Here is a 14,472-nt window from a genome sequence, read left to right as displayed (position 1 = left end):
ATGTTTTACCTATATTAAATTTATCGTCCTTAATGTCCAATCTATAAGATAGTTTGTTAGTTCCTCTAAACTCTAATAATTTTTAGCTCCTATGGCTAATAGCTTACGCTATACTTAGCGTCTTTATAAATTTAGTATGCGTTATTATAACAAAACGCGAAACTCTTAATTAAATACTCTTTTATTCTTTATAGTATACTATTATCCCTCTATACATATATATCTTTTACTAGTATTATAGCTTATATAAATACCTCTAAACTAAAGCTTGTAGAATGCTGTATTATAAAGATACTAAGCTAAGAAGAAGGGAAATAGGGTTGCTAAGACTGATGTAAATAAATATATAGGGTAAGCCGCTAAGGCGCTAGCTCTGGGCGAGTTAATTATAGGTTAGCAGAATATGGCAAAATTTGGCAGGTAACGTGCAATAGCGCTATTACATCACCCCCCTCTTTAAAAGAAAGCCTGCCTTTAGGCTTAGTTAGAAATAGGGTAGTACTAGGTTTATAAACGTAGGATTATAAAATATAAGATAAGGAGATAAAGGGGACGTAAGTGCGTCCGGACTAAGTATAAAAGGCAACTATAGGTTAAGTAAAAGCACTAGGCTAGGAAAAGTAGCCGCTAAAAGTCTTAGCACGGATCTAACTAATTAGATAACTTTAACCGGCGGTTAAAGTTCCTAGATATCTGAAATTTTATAGTATTAGCAGAAAACGGCAGAATATGGCAGAATTTAGCAGATAGCTATACTAGGGCTTTAGGGCGTTTTTGTCCCTATGCTCCTCTAGTAACTTATTATCTTTATTATACTAGCATTCTATCCACTTATCTAGGTACTTTAAGGGTCTAGGTATATTAGGGTATTAGTTATAAAACTCTTTAAGCTTTTAGGGGCAGCCTATAAAGTTCTATATAGGGTACTAGGTTGGGTCTAAGTTATAGCCCTTCTATTAAATACGGTATTTTAATATTCCCTATACTATCTTATAGGCTAGTATTTTGTTAACTTCCCACTTATTATTACCGTTTACTTAAATTAGTAGGGGAGGCTCGTTTTTTTGTTTAGGTAATAGGTTATTTATAGCTTTCCGTAGCTTATCTGGCGAGAAAATAGGGTATACCCTAATTAAATCTAGGAGCTTTACCTTGTATAAGTTGCCTATTTTCTTAAAGACCTTATACAGCCCTACTATTTAGTAATCTAGCTTACGGCTAGGTTATTTAGTCTTTTAATTCCTTATTATAACATAAACCATATTACTAGGGGCAAAGTTAAGCTCTTAACGGTATTTATTCGCCTACTATTTTATTAATCTCTAAGCTCTTCTTAGGTTCTTATAGGCTACTATTTAAGCTTTATCTAAGCGCTTAGTATACTATTAGGCCTCGCTATAGGATAGCCTCTCTTATATAGTATAGGGTTCTTCTAGCCTTTTTTAGTTAAAGCTTATACGGGGTAAGTATCCTATTTCCAGCTAAATTGGGGCAAACCCTATAGAGTTATAGGGTAGGGTTACTTAGGCGTAGTCTATTAAGGGTAGCAGTTTAGACTAGTTATTCTAGAAGTAGTTAATAAAGGGCCTAAGCCTTTAGTCTAGGTATTAATTTATAATCTCTGTCTAACTATCTATTTAGGGGTAGTAAGTTATAGAAAGCTTTAGCCAAATACTTAGGATTTAGGTAAACTTATTCCAAAAGGCTAATATAAACTATAGCCCGCAATTATATATAATAGTATTTAATAGTCCGTAAATTTAGTAGACGTAGTAACCGTATAGCCAGGCTACCTTTTTAGTATTAATGTTCTTATAATAGGGAATTAAAAATAGGCGTTTGCTAAAGCGATTAACTATAACTATAACTATATCGTATCCGTTACGGTCTATAGGTAGTTTATAAAAGTCTATAAAGATATTGTATAATTACAGCACCTGTACCGACCGCGTGCTCACGCGTTCGGTACACCAGGTACGCGTTTACGCGTTCGATGCACCAACCACTCGCTTACACGTCTGGTGCACTTATGAAGCACTGACTAATCAGGGGGAGGCGCATCAGTATATAGACCACGTAGTCTGCTTCATACAATCGACAGTCACCATCATCCAAAAGAGCATACGATACTACACGTATTTCGTGCCCCTGGATCTGACTCACTCGTGCTATTAAGTTAGTACGAACAGATATACTGCTAAGGGCGCTTTAATATTAGAAGTAGCTTAAGTAGTCCTAGGGTTTTATTTTATAGGGTTATAGCTCTCTAGTAGTCCTTACAGTTCTATATATATTAATTAATATCTATAACTGTCGGTATCACCCAGGGGGGTACTGCAATTGCAATATAGTAGTTCTGGTTCTTTTATTCGTGTTCTGTCGTCGTCTACCAAAAGAGAAAGAAAGGGGTAGTAAAGGTCGGGGCTATCTATCGGGCCGTAGGTGGTCAGGTGACCTACAACTACGCCATGCGGCCTGCCGCATACGCTCTGCGCGGTAAATGCATTTATAACCTCTACTTGTACAGACACTGGCGACAATTTATAAAAAGAAAAGAAGGTAAGAAAGTAATAAAGGAGAAGTATATAGGTTAATAAGGTGCTTAGGGCAGTAATCGCGGATGTCTTGGGTATTGCGAATATTACGGATATTGCAGACGTTGCGGATATCGTTACGGATATTGCGGATATCGCTACGGATATTGCGGATATTGCGGTGGAGACAGGTAGGCGGCGTATAAGGTGTTACTAAGGTGGTCCCGTGACAGAGCGTAGTTGAAGTTAGAACCGAAGGTGTGGCGGCTTTGGAGGTATAAGAGTTGTAGAGCTGTTGCAGACTATAGGGTAAAATAGGTGGAAGGGCTGATAACCAAGCATTGTAATAACGTTGTTCCTCCTCCTCCTGGGTTTGGTTGCTATTGTCGGGTAAATTGCAATAGGGTATGCTGTTGTCGGCTAGGTTGCGGGGGTCGTACTGCTGCTGCTGGGCAGGCTGTTGGGGTACAAATGCAACAGGTGTTTGAGGTGTCGCAGGGGTATTCGTAGAGGGAGCTGTAACATTTGTGGAGGGAACCGTGACGTTTGTAGAGGGAGCCGTAACGGTTTGTAGGCGGGGCCGTGACGTTTGTAGGCGGAGCCGTAACGTTTATAGGCAAGGGGAGCCTCGGCCGTAGGAAGGTCATTTGAGACAGCTGGAGCTGAGTTGTACCGTTGCTAGGTAGGTTGCGGAGGTTTGTACGGGCTTGGCTGCCGTAGATCCTTGGCTTTAGTTAAGGAAGAGGGTAAAGCTAGCGGAGCTTGCGCGGGTGGAGGCTTGTGCGGACGGGCTTGCGTGGGCGGAGCTTGCGCGGACGGAGCGCTTGTGCAGGCGGAGCTTATGCGGATGGAGTTTATGCGGACAGAGCTTGCGTAGGCGGAGCTTATGTAGACGGAGCAGCTTGCTAGGGTGTAGGTGTAACAGGTGGTTAAGGTGTCCTAGGGGTGTGGCAAGTGGGCGTAATTTGAGACGACGGTTGATAGCATACGAATTAAAGGGTCCTTCGTTATCGATATATAGCTTAATTTCTGCATCTAACCATTCCGTACGTCGTCCTCGTGAGCGACGTCGTACAGTACTTATGGTACTAACTTGCTCTTTTTGTTAAAGACCCATACTCCATTACGTCGGAGCAGTTATTTAAGTCTTTTAATTGCAAGACCTATTAGCGTCCTTAAATGTTTATACCTCAAAATTATTAAATCCTCTTAGTATGAATCCCATAAGCTTTTATCTTTAAAGTTATAGCTAGTGTACTCATTAATTTTGAAATTAATGTAGTTGGTGACGTCTTCTGCGGTAGTCTCGCTGGTAGGGTAATCCCGTTGGCCCAGTTTGGATATTAGATTCCTGTGTTGGACATAACTGGCGTTAATTGTGTGTTTGTGGTGATCTTACGTGTTAAGTGGTTGATATAATTTCGACGTAGCAGATCTGTAAGGAAGATAGCAGACGGTGTCAGGGTTATAGGGGGTGCTGCTGACGCCTGCTGGGGTACTGGCTTAGTAAAGAGGTCGTACTGGGTATTGATTTGCGTGATGGACGCGAACGAACGAAGCCTTGGTAGGAGTCGGTTCTTTGAGTTCCCAGGGCCTTGGTAGAAGGGTTCTTCTTAGCAAACGCGACGTGATCGACGGGCCTTGGTAGGAGCGATCGCGTATCGTCTCTCGAGTGGTTGTTTGCGTGATGGACGCGAACCAAACGAAGCCTTGGTAGGAGTCGGTTCTTTGAGTTCCCAGGGCCTATATAAGGAAGGGTTTCCTTAGCAAACGCTACGTGATTGACGGGCCTTGGTAGGAGCGATCGCGTGTTGTCTCTCTTCGTAATAACACCTGGCTGATCTGTGATATCACTGATCAGTGTCGGTATCACCCGGGGGGGTACTGCAATTGCAATATAGTAGTTCTGGTTCTTTTATTCGTGTTCTGTCGTCGTCTACCAAAAGAGAAAGAAAGGGGTAGTAAAGGTCGGGCTATCTATCGGGCCGTAGGTGGTCAGGTGACCTACACTACGCCATGCGGCCCTGCCGCATACGCTCTGCGCGTAATGCAATTTACAACCTCTACTTGTACAGACAATAACTATTTTCGGCTAGTAGTAGCGGCAGTTAATAATTTTATAGGTTTTATTCTTACCGGGGTGTACTATAGAGATTTAGTAATAAGCTTTATACATTAGTTCTATCCGTAAATTATTAACATTAGGGACTATAAGCCGCTCTTAGTATAGGAGTAATCCCTCCTCCATTTTAAAATTGGGGTCTTCTTTTACAGCTTAATTGCGGAGGGCCCTTAAGGTATTAGCCGTGCGGTTTACAGTTAGGAGGCGGTTAATTAGCCCTATTAGCTTATCTAAGGACTTCTCTATTAATGCTAGCTCGTTTTACTAGGAGTCTAGCTCCTTAAGAATCTATAGGTTAAGCTATTCTAAATAAAAAAGCGTGCGCGTCTAATATTAGGTCTTTAGCTTATCCTAAGGCCCTATATCTTATTCTCTTTAGGTTAGAATATTAGCCTTAGAGTTTTGCTTACTAGAACAATATATAATCGTAAAGAAGAATTAAAAGAGTATTTTAGCCTACTAGGCTTATTATTTAATAAGCTGCTTTATAGTTATAAAGTACTTTAGAGCTTTATAATCTATATATATCTTAATCTGGAAGTTTATACCTTTAAGCTCTACGCGCTATTAAAAGAGTAATTAAATAATAGCTAGCATTTCTTTATTATATACTTCGTAATTATACTTAGCCGGGTTTATTATTTTTAAGAAAAAGGTAATAGGGTACTATTTGCCGTCTAGATATAACTATAATAGGATTCCCGCTATAACCCTATTAAAAGCATCCGTTTTTAGCATTAATTTAAAATTTAGGTTATAGTAATAAAGGATTAGGGAAGAGATAAGTCAATCCTTTATCTCTTTAAAGGACTCTATATAGTTATTATTAAAGATAAAAGGCGTATTCTTTCTAGTTAGTTATATAAGAGGTTTTGCTATAATTTTATAGTTATAGATAAACCGGCGGTAGAAGTTATAAAAGCTAAAAAAGAATTAGATTCCTTTTATAATATAAGGGGGCTTTTAGTTATAGATTGCCTCTACCTTCTTAGGGTTAACCTTAATTCCTTCTATAATTATAATAAACTTAAGGTATTTTATACATTTTACCCTAAACTTATATTTCTTATAAGCCCGTATTTTATAGTCTCTCTAAAACCTTCTTAACATAAACTTAATGCTTAAGTTTATTGTCTAAGTATATAAGAATGTCGTCTAGGTATACCGTACAGAATTTGTTATGGTAATTAAAAAGAACGTTATTTATATACTGTTGGGAATGAGGTAAGCGGTCGTTACGTATCGCCACGGCACTAGTATGGCGAGGAGTCTTAAGCTCCTCGCCCTTCCTCATTTAATTAATAAGTATATTAACCATCATCACTATAACCTACTTAAGTAGTCGTTATTAGTAAGTTACCCTGTGTAATTAATACTAATTAGTGGTTAAATACATAGTTAACTATAGAGCAGTTAGGTTTTTAAATAAAAGAGATAGTCTTATATAGGGGTGCTATATACGCTTATATAGAATAGATCTCGGTAATACTATACTACCTTAGACTTGCGGAAAACTAGTAATAGAAGTGTTATTAAGTACTAGGAGATACTAAGTTGCGTCCATTATATAGAATAACCGCGTTTACGAAGATTTGGTCGAGTACTTTAGGTTAGAAGTGTTACTAAACCTAGGGTCCTAAGTTAACGTCCAAAACGCGTTAAACAACCATTTTAATACCTTTAGTGTACCTTCGTAGACTATAGGATTACGATCACTACCTAACTACATGTTAAATAACCTTTATTTCCCTTAATTTTATTAAAACTCGTTAAATAATTTTTAATAACAGCTATTATGGCGTTAACCTACCCGAAGAAGTATAAGGACGACATTAACCTAGAAATATAGAACACCGATATAACTAACCTTAAAGATATTAATTAGCAAGACTTAAACGGATTTTTATTATACCGTATAGTATACTATAAAGACAGTAAATACAACGACACTATGCTATAGTACTGTATAAAGGAGGACTTTATTAGATAGATAAAGGAAACATAAGCTCTTACAAATAAGGATATTATACGGGACTTCTATAACTTCCTTTGGGAGAATAGAGTATTTGTCCCTATAGATAGGGGCATTATTAGAGACAATATTTAGGAGCAGGTTATTAACGTAAAAGAAGAGCACGAATGGACTCTACAAGAGATTAAGCACCAACTACGCACTATGAGGAAGCTTAACTCACGATAGAATCCAAGTAATACACCACTAGAGACGCTTCAACCTCCGCAAAAACCTCCGCAACAACCTCCGCAGCAACCTCCGCAGCAACCACTACAGACAACCTCAGGCTATCAAACACCTCAAGTTCCTCAGGCTGCCGTATCTCAACCCGTACCTCAACCTCCGTCCCACCAGCAACCTCCGCAATAACCTCCGCAGCAGTCTCCGCAATAACCTCCGCAGCAATCTCCGCAACAACCTCCGCAACAACCCAGATCTGCAAACAGTATCTTTAATTAGCAGCAACAGTCATCCATTCCTCTATAAATATTCAATAAGCTTTAGAAGATTTAGCGTAGAGGGGAATTTTAAGACACCTATGGTTCCTAAGGTAGCTACAGAGGTGGCTACTAGCGTAATCTAGACAGAAAGTTTTTGTGGAGGGTACCGTAAAAAGAGAGTAATATAAGGGGGAAGCGGTTGGAACGGCATAGTTACGCTAGTAACGCCATAAGTATAAAGAAAGAACTGCTAGTATCTACGGCAGCTACGAACCCGATAACCCTTGTAACTAATATGCCTGCGAACCAACCCTATAATAAGACTCCGTGCCGATCTGCCTACGGAACCGACCCTGCGCTAGCACCGTACTGCTACATGCCATCGACAAACCGATAGCGCCGCTATGCCTGCTATTACGATACTGATCGCGCCGATACGCCTGCGATCTACTAACCAAATAATCGTGCCTATACGCCTACGAATACGACCCCGTTACTGGCATTATACTGCTACCCGAACGACCCTATCGCTAGTACCCGCCAATATACCTACTATTACGACCCGCCCAAACGACCTATTGCTAGCACCGTACTGCTATTATAATAGACCCTTGCTGCCCTACCTGCAGCTAACTAACTTCTACTGCTTTTACCTGCGATATTCTATAGACCCTGAGTTTAACCAGCCAATTAGGATTTTCTATCCCCGGGATAGAAAATCGCTATTAGCTCGCTTATAACTAGCGCCTTGGCGGTCTAGATATAATGTCTACCTATAACTCCTAAGTAAGAAAGCACTACGTACTAAGAGGCAAATTTTGGGATAGTGAGACTTATATTATAATAGCAATAGTAAGTAAGGAGGGTTTATATTTATTACGCTAGTTAAGCAGTATTTATATATAGATGGCAACCATAAAAGAAGAGTTGCTAGTGTTGGGAATGAGATAAGCGGTTGTTACGTGTCGCCGCGGCACTAGCGTAGCGAGGAGTCTTAAGCTCCTTGCCCTTTCTCATTTAATTAATAAGCATATTAACCATCATCACTGTAACCTACTTAAGTAGTCGTTATTGGTAAGTTACTCTATGTAACTAACATATACCTTTAGTATATAGCCAGTCCATTTATTAGTCTAAAAGGAAGAACTTTATATTTATAGGAACNATANNNNGTANNNAANNTTATTAAATCTTTAGATNTAGGGTNTATNCTAATTTAGTAAAAAGCTTAGCGGATATTAAGTTTAGTAAAGATCTTTACCTAGCTTAGATATATAAGGGTCTTATTAATTAAAGGAATAGAATACTAATTCTTTTAAGTAATAGTATTTAGCTTTTAATAGTTAATATAAAAGCGGAGGCCTTTATTAGGCTTTTTTATAAATAAAATAGGGGAAGTAAAAGGGGCTTAATTTAGCTTAATAAACCCTTTATCCAGGTTATTAATTAAGTACTACTTTATTACTTTTAGCTTACCCGTTAATTATTAGTAGAGGGGGCTATAACCTAGCGAGTTATTAGCTTCTAATTAAATCTTATAATTATATATCCGGTAAGGGGGTAACTTATTTAAAGCCGCCTTTAAGAATGCATCCTTATTATTTATATAAATAGTAAAAAGAAGGCGTTTAACTAGTTTCTTATCGGTTTCCTTAGCTGGCTCTTCCTCCCTATTATTAATAATTCGGTTAATCTTATATAGGCTTATTATAAAGACCTTATTATCTTTCCGGTATATATTAATAATAATAATTCATTGCTTAACGTCCGATTCGGATCCCTATTGGGCCCACGCGGACTACTCCTTATTTACATGTGGGGAGAAAACTCTATTTAAGAAAAATGAGAAAACCCCGTGATCCATCTCCCTGCCTTTTGGGACTCGCCTACTTAGTGCCTGCGAGTCGCCTATGGTGCTCTACTACCTTACTGTTTGACCTCTTTGGGAACCACTGCTGCCGTAACAAGCCTACGGACGCGCTAGTATTATAAACTATTACTCTACTACTGTAGAGTTACTAGGGGGCACCTGCTGCTCGCCCCCTTGCCTTTTATTACTATTTCCCTTATAACCCGGAACTAATTTAGTACATTTTAATTAATAAGCCACTGGGTGACCGCCTTAAGGCCTTTTTATATTGAGAGCAGTGTATTATAGTTCTCTGTGCTAGCTGCTAAGAGCATTATTTCTTAATTGGTGCGTAGGGGGCATAGCAGTATTATATGTTTTAGTGTCTGTCTTAGCTAGCTACATTTATATCTCGGGCTACCTACTAGGACACCCACCCAGTAAAGCCAATCTTTTAGTCCTATTATTCCTGTTCTTAAGAGTGTTACTATTATATTTTCTGCCTTTGTTAGGCCTTCTCAGAGCCCTTAGGTATTTACCCCCCATGGCGTTAACTATGCTATGGCTTAGGTTTGTCTTGCCTGAGTTAGCCTCTATACCTTTGACTCCCATTCGCCTCTCTAGCGTTAGTCCAACCAGTATTGCATTGCGGTAGATGGTTTCCCAACATTCTTGCGTGTTCTACTTTAGCTCCTTTCTCTGTCTTACTGTCTTTGCTGACCTCTTACGCGTCTCCCTTCCTCCTCTATATAGGCCTGGGCCCTAAAGCGGCACCATTCTTCTTCTACTTTCTTCACCTGTTTCTCTAATATCTCTTCCCTACTTTAGGGTTGTTAGTTTATTCTCCTACGGGGCACCCTAGGGTCCCTCCATAGTTTACTTAGGCGTGTCTTAATGTACTTTATAACATTAGAGTTGCGTTTATTTTGCGTCCTTTGTATTGCAGCGGCTTTGATATATAACTGTAGGGGGGGAATATTGGATTCCTTCTTAAGCAGTACTGTGGCCGTTCGCTTGTACCCGCCTATGATACTCCGGAGGTAGGCTGTCTAGATCCGGTATATATTAAAGTAAAACGCTATAGCGCTAATTACGGCGATATTTATAGTGGGGGAGTTATATAATAATAGGGATGTATATAACTTTAGGGACTTCTAGGGTACTAGCGTTATTATTACTCCTTTTAGCTCCTATTATATCTTTTAAAGGCTATCCCTTATATCCTATTAATACGCTCTTTTCTATACTAGTTAAATCTACGCAATTTAGACGTTGTCTATATTACTATTTATCTCGCTTCTATATATAGAGTCCTCTTTAAATATAGTGCTTTAGAAAAGTATCCTTATCGGTATAGAGTTCTTTCTAGCTTCGCGGCAGGTATCTTCTTAGGTAGAGGCTAGGTTACGGGCCCAGACATCCTACTAGTAGGTAGGGTTAGCCCTTACGGCTAGTGTTTTATAGTTAGTTTAAATTTCCCTAATAAAGGAGGGCAACCTTAGTTTATCCTTTAGCTAGATAAACTGTCTTTATTATATATTTAACTAAATATTAAAATAGGATATTTATTTTCGTTTAAGGATTATATTATGGGACCCTAGGTCTAGGATATAAAAGGGGATACTATATTAGCGTTGTCTATTAAGAGCGATATATAACTTTAAAATATAGGTAATAGGCTTCTCTAGTTAGATAGCTTCTATATTTAAAAACTTAGTAACATTATTCGCATAGGCAGTATTTATAAAGGCGAAGCTATTTACTTTAGTGTTAATAAGGGCGGGTATATTAACTATTCGTACTAACTTAATAGCACAAGTGAGTTAGATCTAGGGGCACGAAATATATATAGTATCGTATACTCTTTTAGATGATAGTAACTATCGATTGTATAAAGCAGACTACGTGGTCTATATACTAATGCACCTCCCCCCCCTAATTAGTTAGTGCTTTATAAGTGCACCAGACGCGTAAGCGAGTGGTTAGTACACTAAACGCGTAAACGCGTACCTGGTGTACCAAACGCGTAAGTACGCGGTTAGTACAACAGGTGCCATAATTATACACTAGCGGTACTTAAAAAATGAAGCCACCTGTGTATAGCCTCCGTAATTACTTTAATAAAACCATAAAATACAAAGGAAAATATATAGGAAATCTCCCCCGAGGTGCTGTCTAGGCTGCCTTCCAAACGGTGCCCCAAGCTAGCCGTAAGTTCTGCTTACGGTCCGTAAAATGAGCCGTACGGCCTTCTAACGGGCCGTAGGCGTACTATAGGTACTCCGTTAGTCCCGTTCTACCTATTCTATAACTTTTAGGTTAAGCTTATTTATGTTAATTAGGGTTTTAAGGGCTTAATACAGCTTTACCTTAGTCATGGCGTCTACTGGGTTGTTTCCGCCGCTGATCTATTTAACCTCTATAATCTTACGTCGTTTATAGGCCTAATATAAGCACATTAGGTCGACTATAAGCCTCTTCTCTTATATTATACCTAGTTTAACTAGGTAGTTGTAGAGGGACTTTAAATCGGTGTATAAGATTAGGGGTAACTACTCCAGTTATAGAATCTTCTAGACCGTTGATTTGATTGCAGCTGCTATATTAAAGCCATAAGCTAATATATATAGTTTAGAAGCTAGTATACTGCGGGTTACTTATTTACACTTAATTGAAGACTAGTACAGTATATTTGCGTCCTAATTATAGTCCGTAAGTACAATTATAAAGCCGATTTATAATAATAGGTCTTTATTATTAGCAAAGGATGCGTCCGTAAATACTAGTAGGCTAAGGGATTATAGGTCTAGTAGTATAAAGGTAAATCCCCTTGCTGCATTATCAATTTGCTACTAAATACGCTTATTAAGCTGCTTAACATTTTCTTCTTATAGGTCTGTTACCTAGGCCGCAAAGGATAAGTTATAGGCAGATTTAGGTTAGCAGACTGCGGCAATATAGGCGCCTCTTACACGCTATGTAGCGTATTAGTTCTTTATATTTATGGTCTTACAAGTCTCTTTACGGGAACTAGTAAGGTCCGTAGGCTTTGCTATAACGGGCTTTAGGTTTTAAGCTTGGCGTTTCTAAGTTAGCTTAATTAGGTTACCCTTTTATATAATTAAGCCTCCATTAAACTTAATTAGAGTCTGCTCAGTTAACTACTCTTGTGGCTTTACTAAGAACTTAGCCTTTTATAGTTTAGTTTCTTTAGCGTCTGTAAAGGTCTGGTCTACTAGGAATAGGGTATTATCTGTTTAAAGTCCAATAATACCAAGGCCGTTTATTAGGCTGTATAGGAGGTAGGGGTTATAGGTTAACTGTTTTATTTTAAGTTTACTAACGTAGTGCTAATAGTATATCTTAAACCAATGGTTTCTAGCTTCTGGTACTCCGTAAAGGGGTTTTATAACCTATAAAATTATTCCTAGTTATAGGTTAAGCTTATAGGGTAGTCATATAAAGATATCTCTACTTAGGTAGGTGTTAGACTGCATATAGGCTTACGAGATATCCCGTAAGTAGAGGGCTACGGGTTTAGTTTGCTATAGTCTAGGTATAAGTGTAAGTATAATCCGTTAATTAACTCGTTAAATTATAGGTAATTGCGTAAGGACTAGGTCCTTTCCCTAGTCGTTATAAACTTATATAATAAGTCTTAATTTCTTAAAGGCTTTGTTAGTACTAGGGTGCTTAATCTTGTTAATAAAGCATAAGTTAAATATACGGACGCCTTGCGGAACGTCTTTTTCCGTTACAACTATAAAGACGCCCTTTTTAAGTAGTCCGTTAATTTCTTTACGTCATAAGTCCGTAAAAGGGGTTTCCTATACTAGAACTAATATATCCGTAGGCGGAAATTGCCTTACGGATATTCTTGTGGAGGTTAGGTAATTCTCTATTACGGGGTTCTTTCGGGGGCGTCCTTAACCACGCTTTACGGCAGGTTTAGTAAGTTCGGTAGGTTTCTAAGGAACTTCTACAGTAGGCAGAGGTGCTTCTAGTTTATCTAGTTCAGCGGGTGCTTCTAGTTCATCTGGTTTAACGGCATAGGTATTTTCGGACCAAAAGTAGGGTTTTACGGACGTGCTTCTAAAGTTAGTTGGTCCGCTAGGAAGTTATACACAGCACGTTTTGTCTTCTACAGCCAGTAAATAATAAGGTCCGGTCCAGTTACCGCTCTTACGCTATATAAGGACTTTAGAATTAAGCAGAAGGTTATAAACTAAGGTTATATTAGGTCCGTTACGGTAGTATAGGGCGTTATTAACAGTTTATTTAGCCCGTAATTTAACTATTTCGGCCATTACCTTCCATATTACAGCTGCTCGTTCTATAATAGACGGGGCAGGAGGGCCTAGGTTGCTTATCCTTAGGTAGGCTCCGTAAACTAAGAGGGTAGGTACTAGTCCGTTAGGGCTAGTGGTGTTATTAACGGCTTTTACGGCTATCTGTAAAGCCAGTTCCTTTTAGATATCCTTACACTCGTCTATAATAATCTAGTAAGCTCTCTATAGAGCTAGGTAAGCTTACTTAATAAGCCTAACGGACTAGTATACCTTAACTAGAACGGCTTTTATTAAAATAGCCATGGCCGTAGCATACTATTGGAATTCTTTACTAATAAAGTTCCTACCAGCGTTATAGGTGATATACTTAGGGGGTCCAACGTATATATTAATCTAGCAGGTCTATAAAATATCCCAAGTATATTTTATAGATATATTTTATAACTAACGGGCGGCTTAATAGCGGGTTGCCTTATTAATTATATATAATACTAGGCTGCCGTTAATATACATAATATCTACGTACACTAAGTAGTTAAAATTAAGGTCTTTATAAAGAGTGAACTTAAATCGGCTTAAGGAACGTCCGTATTTCTAGCAGAAGGAGCAGTATTTGGTTAGATAGTTAACTATCTTCCTATTAACGTTGTTATGTCTAGAGCGTTTAAGGGCTCTATATAGCTTTTCGGCTAATAGGTAGCCAAAACGGCAGTACAGGCGGTGGATTTCCGTACTAGTAAGGTAGCACGGGTTATAGTTAAAAGATTCCTAAATATAGGTCCGTAAAGTCTCTCCCTATATAAGGAACGGGTGTCTAAATCGTCATATAACTGGTAAGGTAATATACTTACTTCCTAGGGTAGTTGCGGGGCCAATTAAGGTGTCCATAATATTATTATAGTATACCTATAACCTGTCCATATCTGTAAGATAGAGTAGGAAGGGGGTATCCACTTTTACTATATAGAAGTTGTAAGGCAGTATTGCCAGGGTGTACGGTAGGGAGCAGGCAAGCCGAGCATGAGTCACATAGGGAGTCGATGGAAGAGGACGATATGGTAATGAGGGTAGGCAATAGCCTAGGTACAGAGACGAACCGATGGGGGAGGAAGGAGGCTGCAAGCCCGAGGAGCTTATAAGGGGTGGCCAAGGCCTAGCCGAAGGCTAGCCTTGGCAGCCCCTGAGAGCTCCCGGGATGTAGCCGAGTAAGGGACCAAAAGTACC

Source organism: Cenococcum geophilum, assembly GCF_001692895.1.
Source record: "Cenococcum geophilum 1.58 unplaced genomic scaffold K441scaffold_78, whole genome shotgun sequence".
Classification (NCBI taxonomy): Eukaryota; Fungi; Ascomycota; class Dothideomycetes; order Gloniales; family Gloniaceae; genus Cenococcum; species Cenococcum geophilum.
This window is presented reverse-complemented; position numbering follows the sequence as displayed.